The sequence below is a fragment of the Lotus japonicus genome, chromosome 4, assembly GCF_012489685.1.
Source record: "Lotus japonicus ecotype B-129 chromosome 4, LjGifu_v1.2".
Classification (NCBI taxonomy): Eukaryota; Viridiplantae; Streptophyta; class Magnoliopsida; order Fabales; family Fabaceae; genus Lotus; species Lotus japonicus.
The window spans coordinates 3,303,645-3,316,971 of NC_080044.1; positions in this window are offsets into that span (position 1 = coordinate 3,303,645).

Consider the following 13,327-nt stretch of genomic DNA (forward strand, 5'->3'; position numbering starts at 1 on the left):
TTTCTTGGAGGGAAATTGGAAGAATTTGGGGGTGCCATGTGGCATAGGCTTCTAGAAGGAAACATTATTTTCATATATATATATATATATTGTTTTCTTATACCTTGCTTAACATGCTAGCCTATTTGGGTTATAGGGGCATCTCTTATACCTTTATTACATTTTTCTTGACTTATACGAAAGAAAAAAATAATCGGTGTCAATTATTATATTCTCACAAGCAACAACTATAAGACTAATTCCTTATTTCATTGTCTTGACCTAACAACTTTTTTAAGGGATAAAGAGTTGAACAACAGATAACCCACGATGTTAAGTAAATTGAAAAGTAGAATCAGGAGGAGCGTAGAACTTGAGTCTACAAAAGGAAAAAGAGAGAATAAAGGTTGTCCAACTACTCCCAGGTCAAAGGGTCCATGTGGTATATTATTGTGTGCTTCTAGTTCTAGGTCCCCTTGTCTCCTTTATCTATTTTCCTTGAAAGTGTCCTTGATTGTAGCCTTGAAATGCGTCTTTCATGCCGTGAGTTACCTAAATTCACCATTGCAAGCGTGTTAATTATAGTTCTTCAGTTTGTCGAAATTAAATGTCTTACAATAAGAGGATTAGAATGGTGCTTAATCAATGATTACTATCTTCGGAGATCTCCAATGCCAATTGGAAACCTTTTTCTGTTCAATCTTCACCTGAATATGTGATTCTTATGATGATAATCCGCTGTACCACATGCAAATGATGACGATGGAAAAGGAGATACATCCATTGGTGTGGGTCAACGTATCTGAGGTGAATCACCTATGGTTGAGTGTATATCAAGTACGTTTCTAGCGGTAAAAGTGGATATGTGGCTCGGTTTGGTTTTAGGAGGAAATTAAGGAGGAAAAGAAAATGAAAGGAAGAAAAAAATGAAAAAACAAGTAATCATGAAGTCAGATTTGCTGAAACTTCTTTCTATGGCAATTCCCTTTTAATTAAAATAGTTATTTGCATGAATTTATATTTTTATGAATTTAAATTAGTCAAGCTGAAGTGTCGAGTGAATTGTGTTAGCTTAGAGTTGATTAAACAAACGCTAAGGTGTAGCGTAGGCCACCTTGCCGACGTTATTAGTTTGCTTCAGAACATTTAACATAACTAATGTTGTTGACATTAAGCTAATGTTAAATCGTGTTAAACTTGGCTTTTACCTGTTTTAGTATAAATTAAATTTACACTTCAACGACACCAACACAAACAAAAATTGTTGAAACTATAATATTGTCGTTGAAGTTGCCGTAACTACAAACAGTAAATTTGAAACCTGCTAGGGAGATAGAGAGGGCTCACACTACACTATGCTTGTTAGAGGTAATTTTGTGAATAGAGAGTTCGAGAAGAGAGAAGAGAGAAGCGGCCACCCTTATTTAGCTGAGGAGAGAGGATGAGAGAGAAGATGAGAAAGGGGTGAGCTTTACCACCATTTTGAGGTCTAGCTCCCCAAATTGAGGAGAAAGAGGTGGGGCCAAACTTTTTATTTATTTATTTATTTTTCATTTTTGACTCTATTTCTAACGGTTCTAAATAGTCAAAAATTGTGTTTTGACTGCCACTTTTGTTTTTTAATATAAACATTCTCTCTTCTCTTTTTCAGTACAATGAGTTGTAACTATTGCTGCACCAATTATTAGCTCTGATATCACTTGTTGGGGAGACAATGAGAGCTCATGAGTGAAGAAAGCAAGATACCAATAGTAATGTAGTGATGATTCACACTTGACGGATCGGAGAATGTTGAGAAATCCAGTTTGAGTTATAGTTTCACATTAATTAAAAATAAGTGATGTGAAAACTTTATAAGAAGTATGCTGATATATCAAAGATCTTAAAATTTTAGGTAAATATGTTATGTGAAATTCTCTTAATATTAGCACTCATATCTCCCTAACAAACCTTGCATCTACGTATTTATTAACTTTTAGAAAAATGACTTATTAAATAGGTCGTCTTTGCGGATGGTTTAGCCAAACAAGGTTGTAATAAAGAGACCTATTTGGACCCTCTTCTAAAAGGGACCATTTCTCTCTTGTAATGTTGTTTTTCAATTTAATAAAGCTGGTGTTTGTTAAAAAAAAAATTAGGCCTTCTATTATGCACATAGCTTTCACAATATAATTGCACTGAGCAAAGCAATTAGGGTCATGGTCATTGAAATTGACCACGATAACAAGTTTCAGCTGAAAGCCAGAAACCGACAACAAATAAATACAGAAGAAAAAGACTTATAACGAGAGAAAAGTTAACATCTTTCACTTTCTAATTTCCTTAACTATGACTCTGGTGTCCCGTCCAAAAATCATCTTTGAATGTTGACGTCTTTTTCTTTAATAAAATCTCGATCTCATCTTCCTTTCAGATCTTGCTTTAATTCTATAGACAAGAAAAAGGTGTTCTTTTAAGCATAGTTTCATTTCTTATTCCCTTGCATGCAAGATTGTAAGATATATATTTGAGATTTTGAGGTGAGCACTACGTCAATATTATGTAACCGTTATATGAGCCAACTCTACCTCTCAATTACCAACTACACCACCACACTATAATTGAATTACCTACTTAAGAACACTATCGAGTCACAACTGTCGTGCAAGCGTAATTGTTTATATAAGGGTTAAAACCGAGAAGGTACCTAAGAAACGTTTCACGATCCATTATTTGAGAGCACATAAAATATAATTAATCCTAAATTAAAATCTATGACGGGTTATTATCTCCCTAATTATATTTATTTTACATTATTCCACCTTGTTCTCCCTAATTTTAATTTCCCACATCCAACAAAGAATACATTAAAGGAGTAAGCTTTTCATTTATGATTACCCTAATTATAATTTGGATCCAAGCTCACACAAATTGACTACTGTGTAGTTTAACTCGGCTATAATGTAACGCATCATTCTTGTAGTTTTTTTTTTGGTACATCGAAAAAGAATTATTGTAGCTTTGATTCAACTATGATATGAGAATTTCAATCTCAAAATAAAAACCGCACTATCTATAGCAATAGAATTGCCAACTTGTTGTGGTCTAAATTAATCCAAACCTATGTATCTGCAGTATGTGACTGAATGATTGTTAACATTGCATATGTATATATGATGTTATTCTTGACGTAATTCAAGCATTAAACGGCTTATATATAGGGTAAAACTTAAGTGCAGTACCATAAGTCCTGTTGGTACTGTTTTCCAATGGTAATATGACACATGGATCAGTTTATTTTAATTAAATGTCTCTGTTATCTTTCCGTTTAACAATCAGTGCCTTAAAAAAAAAACCCTACAATCTACTTTTTCCTCCTAATCTCTGTGTATCTTCTTTTTTCCTTCCTCTGCCAAGATTTTCCTCTTTCCCTCCCAACCCAGAAATGGCAGATCTGCCATTGCCGTGCCGCACCACTTCGTCGATGAAAGGATCCATTGCAGATCCGCCATCGTCGTGCCACACCACTTCGTCAATGGAAGGATCTACCGCAGATCCGCCATTGTTATCGCTATTTGAAGCCGTCGCCGAAGCCTGTTGCGCCGCCGGAGATGCCAGGCCACCACCGCTTTACTCGTTCATAACTTCCCCTTCTTCTATGTTCTCTCTCCTCCGTTCTCCCTTGCATCAGCGTTTCTCTTGCCCGTGGGTTTTGCTCTGCATGCAACTTTTTCTCCTTTGCAAAATTGGATGAATAACAACCATGAATGTCTTGGTTCAAGCACTGGTGTACGATTCAGAGTGATGGAGAAGTTATAAAAAAAATCTTGGGAAAATAAACAAATAGAAAAGGATGACAGAGAACAGTGATTTTTTTTTAAACGTTAACGACGTTAGTCATGAGTTAATGGTATAGATAAATCAGTACATGTGTCATCTTTTTATTCGTGAACAGTACCAACAGTACCATTGGCACTGTATCTAAGTTTTTCCCTTATATATATACTCGTTAAAATAAGAACCACCATGTGTTTATTGGCTAATTTTCGCACCCTCATGAAATGACCCTGTTACTTTGAGAATTGAATTAATAGATCAACTACAATCATATGGAAAGTGGAAGCTGAAAATTTACTTAAATACTTGGTGCATATTAAAAAACTCATTTACAAAAAAAAACTTATCCAAATTACAAACTAGGTGTGTGGTACCTTAAATTATTTGGGTGTAGTTGAATTAATTAAGTGACTTTGTAGATTATTGTCATGTGTGATAGGGTTTTGGCGCAGTCAAAGTTTATTGGCGATAAAGAGAACATCTGGAGATCGTGGCGGCCGAAAATGATGGTGCAGGTTCGACGACCCTAGTTTGAAATAAAATTTTAGTGACGCGGAAGAGAAGAAATGTTAGGAGCTGTTGAAATGATTATTTCTCAAATAATGATATAATATTAAATTTAAAATTTATAAAAAGAGTTTAATTTATGGCAAACTTAAAAATGCTTGTTGTGTTTTAAACAATAGTCATGCCCCCACTTAATGACCAATAAAAAGATGCTTAGTGGACTAAGATGCCACGTCATTTGTTTGACTATGTTCCAAATTTGAATCCTAAACTTCTTAAAATTTGTATTTTATCCCCAACTTTTTGCCAATTACAATGATCAAGCCCCACCACCACCAATGGCATCATCTTTTTTCTCTTATAAAAAATAATATGAATACAAATATATGAATGCTAACTCAATCATATATATATATATATATATATGTTTATTAATAGTTTAATACATAGTATTATTTTAGGTATCACACTTTAATCTGATTTAAGGTATTACAACAAGCAGTATTTAAGATAAACGGTGGCAGCCAAAACTAAAATGAACAACACAAAAAGAAAGTTAACCACCATTTTTCCATAGAGCTCTTTCCCTCTATTTACATGAAAATACAACAAAACTGGATAGAGTGCAGCACACAATTATTTTTCTGGTGTCAATATTTTCAACTGAAATCACGCACCTAAACCTAACACAGGCATTCTTTGACATTGCTGGGAGGGACCATTTAATGTTACATTTATATATCTTTTCATGTCTCCACAAAGTTCTGCCTATAGGGGCTTTCGTGCACCACTTCATAATGCACTAACTAGTCAATCTCAGGAAAACTTTAGCTACTGATCACATGGGTGTAATTGTGTGAAGACCTCAACTATGTCTGGTTTAAAATTTAAATAAGTATATGCCATAGAAAATAATTTTAAATGTTCAAATTATTGAATAAAGAGAGCTGAACAATGCTACGTTCTTATAACATATAATGATCCTTCATATGCAAGGAGCTTTTAAGTTTAGAAGCTAGGGTAAATATTACACAAGTTTATTTATTCATTTTTCCATAAAACTGATATTAATTATGTCATCAAATAAAATATCTCAATCATTTAAGCTGTGACATAATATTGATTTTATAATGTTGTTACATATACATATTATGCACTAGCTTGGAATAGAAAGACATATCGTCAGTTCAAAGATTCTTTAAATAAGAGCCACTAGTTTGGAAGAGCTAATATCTAATGCAATTTCAAATGAGATCAAGTGGATTATTATTGTGTGTTCTGCAGTGGTGGGAGTACACAAGGATCGATAACAAAAGACGGTTCACTACAACGGGCATTAGCGTCGAGCATTAATTAGCTGACACTAATAAGGTAAAAGCCAACGCTACAATTTAATTAGCGTTGGCTTAACATTGATTGTGAGCGCTCACATTTGTTTAAAACTTGTGCATAAACTTTAGTCGGTTGGTGTCCCCGAAGGATAACTCAAGTGGTAAGAGCATCTTCAATAGTAGGAACTTATTTTGGGACTTAACTCAATTTTTGTGGGCCCAAATTGCCACATAGGATTTAAGACACTCATAAGGTCTTATTTTTTTTTTTTTGATAATGTGAGGGGCGAAAGCCCAAGAACTAAACCAATCTGGGGATCACATTCCCCATTACATCATTACTTAGTAATGAAACCAGCACAGTGGGAACATCCTCACTCTTAAAAACTAATTCATGGACCTGGTGGCCGCACTTGGCAAGGGCATTAGCGCAGGAGTTTGCTTCTCGAAACACATGCTGGAAGGAAGTATTCCAATTCAAAGATGCCCAATTGAAGATCTCTTGTACCAGATCAGTGCAAGGGTGCTGCAAGGGACAATTGATCACAATTAATTCAAAAGCTTCTTTGGCATCCATTTCAACTTCCAGATCTTTAATTCCTAATCCATAGGCTAGTTGTAGACCCTTTAGTACACCCCATAATTCAGCTCTTAATGGGGTTCCTTGCCCCAGGCTATAAGCAAAGCCTTGTAGAATTTGCCCGTTGCTGTCTCGGATTAATCCCCCACAGGAAGTCATGTGGTTGTGGTTGTACCATGAGCCATCAGTATTGAGTTTCCAGTTTCCTGCTCCAGGTTTCTTCCACCCAATCTGATTTTCTTTCATGTGAAGCTTGGCTATGTCAGTGGGTTTATTTAGATGTCTAGTAATATCCTCTGCATAGTTGATAATAGCAATAATTAAGTTACAAGGCATAGTGATATGATTATTAAATATCAAATCACATCTGTCTTTCCATAGTTGCCACGCAATTATGCCAAAAATGAGGGCCCAATTATAGCCAGATTTGTTCACCACATTCTGTTTGAGATTCCATTCTAGCCAGTTTGTCAAACCTTGGCTGTAGAAACTACTCCAGTTCTTTGCTTCCAGGAAATGGTTCCAAACTTCCTGTATCAAGGGACAATCTCTGAGGGCATGGATGACTGACTCATCATTGCTTAAACATCGAGGACATCCAGCTTGGGAAGTCATGTTTCTCTTAACCCGCTCTTGGTTGGTGAGGAGTCTGTTGTGTGCTACCTTCCATAGAAAGTGTTGGATTCTTGGAGGGCCTTTGTAGTTCCAGATTGTATCAAAGGTCTTAGAGGTAGTCACCTCCTCATTTCCATGGAGTAACAAGTACACAGAGTTTAGTTTGAAGTTACCTTCTGGTTCTAGTTTCCATTTGAGGTTATCCTCACCTTTAGCTTCATTGGGAGGACAAATGCTTGCTAATCTGTTGCAGATATCTCTGGGAAGAAGTTGGCGCAGCAAATGCCATTTCCACTCTCCATTATCAGCAAAATGGGAAAGGGGAAGGTTGATACTCCAGCTTGGAGCATCCAAAGGATGAAACTCCATAAGGTTTTCATCAGGGGAGAGCCAACAATCTTTCCAAAAAAGTATTGTTCTCCCAATACCAGCTGTCCAGTAGGTTCCTCTCTCTGCTGTGTCCCAGGCTTGGCAGATTCCTTTCCATGTGGGGGAGCTAGTTGGTTTTGCTGAGGGTGGTCTTCTCACGACTGGGTTAAAGCTATATTTTGCCTTGTATAAGGAGGCCCAGAAACAAGTTTCATCTTTCATAAAGGTCCAAGCCAACTTAGTCATATAGGCTTTGTTGATAGCTTGCAAGCTTCTGAATCCTAGCCCTCCAGCACTCTTGGGGGAGCATATAGTTTTCCAGCCAATAAGATGGCATTTCCTTCTCTCCGTAGAAGAGCCCCATATGAAGTTCTTGCAAAGAGTTTCAATTTCCTGACAGATTCCACTTGGGAGAGGAGTGGTTTGCATAATGTAAGATGGGAGACTGAGCAAACAAGATTGGGTGAGGGATACCCTTCCCGCAAAGGACAACGAATTTGCTTTCCATCCTGAAAGCTTTTTCTTCACTTTATCAATCAAGAATTGGAAGTTAGCCTTGACCATGCGAGAGTGGAGGAGTGGAACTCCCAAGTACATTCCTAGGTTCATGGTTTTCTCAATTCCTAATTCAGAGGATAATTGACCAGCCAGGTTGTTCGGAGTGTTTTTTGAGAAGAACACTCTTGATTTAGCAAGACTAACCTTCTGACCGGAGGCAATACAGAATTTGTCAAGGACTTCATGAATTAGTTGAGCTTGATCACAGGAGGCCTCAGCTAGAAGGATGACATCATCTGCGAACATTAGATGGGAAAGGCTAGGACTAGATCTACCAAACTTGAAAGGCTTCCATTTTCCTTCTGTGCAAGCATCCTGTATGATGTGGGAAAGTCTTTCAATACAGAGTACAAAAAGATAAGGGGATAGGGGATCCCCTTGTCTTATGCCTCTCGAAGGTTTGAAAGGTTCCAAGTACTCTCCCCTCCAAGCAATCGCCATGGAAGTAGTTGAAATGCACTCATAGACAAGCTTGGTGAAGCTTTCTTCAAAGCCGAAGAACCTTAAGGTGTCATACACAAAAGGCCATTGAAGTCTGTCATACGCTTTTTCAAGATCCAGTTTTATTGCCATGAATCCTTGTTTTCCTTTTAGAGCTTTGAGTGAGTGGACAACCTCCTGGAAAATGAGGATATTGTCCATTGTACACCGACCTTTAACAAAGCTAGCTTGGTAGGGTGAGATGAGCTTTGGGAGGATCTCACTTAGCCTATTAGCTAGAATCTTTGTAATCATCTTGTAGCTGGTGTTGCAGAGGGAGATTGGTCTAAACTGGCTAACCTTTTCTGGAGATCTGATTTTTGGAATAAGAGTCACCACTGTGTTATTGACTTCCTCAATGAGAACTGGGTTTTGGAAAACACTCTTTACAAAGGTGCAAATAGAGTCCTTTAGGAGGTCCCAGTTCTGCTTAAAGAAAATGGCATGATACCCATCTGGTCCAGGGGACTTCAGGTTGCCAATACTGAAGAGTGCATGCTTGATCTCTTCTTGGTTTACTGCCTTACCTATCAGCGCATTGTCACTTCTACTCAGCCTTGGGAAAAGGTTGGAGGTGTGAAGCTCAGTCATGGGGTTGTCATCCGTAGAGTATAGGGACTTGAAGAAAGAAATCAGCATCTTTTGGAGATCATGATTTCCAAAAACCCACTCTCCCTCATCATTCAACAAAGCCTCCACCTTGTTCTTCTGCTGCCTACAGATTGTACTTTGGTGGAAGTACTTTGTATTTTTATCTCCCAACTGAAGCCAATTAGACTTGGCTTGTTGGGCCCAATAACTTTCTTCCCTTCTAAGGATTGTGTCATAATCCTTCCAGAGGCATTTCTTCAGTTTGATCAGATGGGGGTTGAAAGATTGAGCAAGCTTCCTTTCAATACCATCCATTCTGGCTAGAATCTTCCTTTTCTCATTGAAGATGTTACCAAATGATGTTTTATTCCAGTTCCTCAAGTGGTCAGTGCATCTGTCCACATTTTCCTGCCAGGTGTCTGAGATTCTCCATTGGTTCTTAACTTGATCACTGAACTCGGGGTGACCTAGCCAAGCTGCTAGGAATTTAAAGGGCTTATTCGTACGTCTTTCTTCCTTCATTCTAATCCAGAGTGCACAGTGATCTGAGAATGGGAGAGAAAGATTTGTTACTAAGGCCTTTGGGAAAGCAGTTCGCCAAAGAGAGTTGGAGATCCCTCTATCTAGCTTCTCTCTTAATTCACCTCTTTGCCAAGTGAAAGGACTTCCATTTGCCCCAATGTCCTCCAAGCCGCAGTTGTTCAAGCATTCATGAAACCTGCTCATTGCTGCCCTGTTTGCGGGTCCTCCTCCCACCTTTTCAGATTCAAAAAGGATGGTGTTGAAATCACCAGCAACACACCATGGGCCATGAAACTGAGTGCTAGCCAAAGTGAGTTCCTCCCAAAGAGCTAGTCTGATACGCTCTTGGGGATGGCCATAGATTATGGACATGTACCATCCACCATGGATATTGGGATTGATATGAAGGTGTATACATTGGGGTTTTATGTCCAGTACCTGTATAGACACAGAGGAGCTATTCCAACAACACCATCAAAACCTAGCTTTGCTATTATCTTGTCAGCTTTCTCACCACTGATTCTTGGTTCTAAAATGGCCAGAAAATCAAGATGGTAGATTCTTTTGCAATCGTTTATGAGACTGGAAAAGTTCCTTTTCCCAGCTCCTCTACAGTTCCAGATTAAACTATCCATAAAAAACAGTGGATAAGGAGTAATCAGAGATTCCAACAACCCTAGGAGGGGGGTTGTGTAGGAACTTCCACCATCATGGTGTCATCTATTTCAGAATCACAAAGTTTCTTCAGGGAGATGAAGTCTTTGATCCCTTTCTTTTGGAGCATTGCAAAGACAAACTGTAATTCCTCCTCTGAGGGAGTGTAGGTTTGTCCTGTGTTCTCCTTTCCTGAGGCTACTTCTGAGTCGAATTTCTCTTCTGAGTTAATTTGCATTGTCTGAGGTGTGGATGCCCATTCTGTGTTTCTTTCAATAGTTGATTTCCCTGACATAACTGCTGCCTTGTTCTCTACCTCTGGTGGAATGTTTTCTTTGTTTTTCTTTGCTGCTGTGTGCTCTTTCAGGATCAGGCCTGTTGCTTTTGAAGAGGGTTTATTGGTCATCTTTGTGTGTCCCTGAGGTTGTTTGCTGCTCCCAATTGTCTTTATCTCAATTTCAGGTCTATGTTGTAGACATTGCTGGTCTTCCATTTGATCAGCCTCTCCATCCAAGGCATTAAATCTAGATCCTGAAGCATTAGACGAGTTTCGCTGATTGCTTGGCTTGTTAGGCTTCTTTCGGGATAATTTCTTTGCCATCATCCATGGTCCAAAGCAATTTGGGCTTTTCTCTTCAGCTGTCATCTTAGGATCTTTCTCTGGTTCTTGATTATTTGGCTTCATAGTTTGTGTTTTTTGGTCCATAGAAATATGTCCATTATCAACTGGAGTTATGGGGACAGTAGCAATAACCTCAGGGCAGCTCTCCTGCTTGTGGCCATATCTCCCGCATTCAAAGCAAATGGAGTGTAGACCTTCATACTCCAAACAGTATTCACTCCCTAGAGCAGTAAAGTAGGGTTGTAACTTCTGGTTCAGGTCAATTTCCACACAAATACGAGCAAATTTCCCCCTTGAGTGGGTTGATGTGTGCATATCAATTTTCAACATTGTACCTAGCATAGAACCAAGTCTCCAAAGGAATTTCTCATTGTATAATTCAGCTGCTAGTTTAGGGAGTCTCACCCAGACAGCGATTCTCCTAGCTGCAGTGTCATCCGTTTTGAACATTGGGCGCCATCTCTGTACTAGGAGGTAGTGATCAGCAATTCTCCAGGGACCTTCAAAGAGTGCGTAGAGGTAATCCTTCTCTGCTGCGAATCGAACCAGAAAATAATCATCTGTGAGATCAATGACTTTGACATCTCCATCTCTAGCCCATAGACGTTGGATTCTCTGGCTCATCCATTTGTACCCAATATTCTTCCCAAGTAGCTTGATGACCAGCGTATACTTCCAAGGTCGACACCATTCGTCATACTCTTCCAAAGATATGGGTACCACAATGCTTGGGTTAAACGGTCCCTTTTCCACACTTTGTTGTGCAGCATCAAGTTCACCCACAATCAGTTCTTCTCTGACCAGGTCTATGATTTCCTGGGGGGAGAAAGATGTATCAGGCATCTCACCAGCAATGAGCTTTTCCTTGTACGAGAGCTTAAAGGGGCAAGGTGTAGCTGAGTTTGTAGAATCAGTCACTTGAATATCAGTGTCCTCCATATTCTGGTCCATCGTGGAATCGGGATTTTCCGAGTCGTCGGCGGTCTTGACCTTTTTTGTGCTTCGGTTGCCTTCAGAGGTATCCTTGCGGTGTCCCCCTCCACCAATCATGGTCGGTGACAGGGGATTGAAAGCTGGGCGGTGGCGCTGCACGTTGAAATAGGGGCTGGAAGAAAACCTAGAGAGAAGGGGGAGGTTCTCTCTTAATGCATTTTTTTTGTGTAAAAACTACACCCATAAGGTCTTCATGCACATTTCACTCTAGTAGTTGAGATCTTATTTTACTTTTGACTGGACCCACAGTACCCAATATATTTATTTTATTTATTTCTCTCCTTAATTTTCACTTTGGTTATGGTATTAAAGGAGAGAGAAAAAAATATTATTTTATTTAAGATCTCACATTTGAGTGTACCTGAGCTAAGGCACGGATCTTAACTTTTGCTAAGATCTCATGCCATGTAGGATAGCTCCAATGGAGGGATCTAATAAGATCCGGATCTTATTTTAAGGTCCCAAAATAAGGACTCCATTGGAGATGCTCTAAGAGCTAGGGACATAAGAGTTGGGGTGAGATGAAGGGTCCCGGGTTTAAACCCGGAGGATGGATTAATTTACTAACATTTCTAACAACTAATATTTGTCTATAAAAAAAAAAGTCAGTTGGTTGGTCTGACACTACAAATATTGTTGGGGAGGCAGAGGAGCTCAAAACATGAAATTATGCACTGATGGACCAACACCAAAGATCATCAAGAGATTTGGACACCACATTTTTACTAAAAACCTTAAGGCATTGATTTTACGGATCATATCTTTTGTCTTCACTTCACCGATTCTTAATCAATAAGAGACTCCAACTCACACTTGAATACTCAACATTCTCCCCCTCAAGTGTTACCATGCTCCTCATCCGCGGAAACTATCTACACTTGTACCGCTGTTTGCTACACCGCGTAAACGAGCCGGACATAGCGCTAGAGCACACCGTCAGATAGACTTTCAATATAAGGAGTCATCACCATGGTTACACCAACCATCGACTCGATCATATACCACCTGTTGGGGAGACATGGGAAGCTCAAAGCATGAGACCATGCACTAATACGTCAACACCAAAGACCACCAAAAGACTTGGACACCACATCTTTACCAAAACCTTAAAGCAGTGAATTTATGGGTCACATCTCTTGTAAACTCTTCACCTCACTCAATTCTTAACTAATCTATGACTCCAACTAACACTTAAATTCTCAATAACAACAGTATCAAGTAAGCCTACATTAATCTAACACTACATGTAGTGGCCAAAGGGGTTAGGTGCAAATGTGGTCGCGCTTCATGGAAATCAAACATCAATCGATTCTGGGCTGGAAGGAGATGAAGATGATCTCATCTGAACTAGGAATAAGGCAATAAGGAACGGAAGATCGAACTCGGAGAATCTATACGCTACGACAAAGCAGGTATAGACGTTAGGGAAAACTCTAGGGATGTTTTTCAAAGGGTCGGATGAAGAAATTATTGAAGGACATGTCAAGCACTTCTTGGCACAATAATGGATGTTGTGGTACTATGAAAGTTTTGAGATATAGTGATCTCTGCCCTTTTGAGAGTGATCATGATTTTTCTTTTGATGGGTGGCTTTATCCAATGCTATTTTTGTAGCTCTTCCTCTTCCCGCTAGTTTTTGTTGGGGGTGTATCTCAATTCTATTTTGTGGTTTTTCATCATAGAGGGAGGGTTCTTGTTATCTATTCCCAC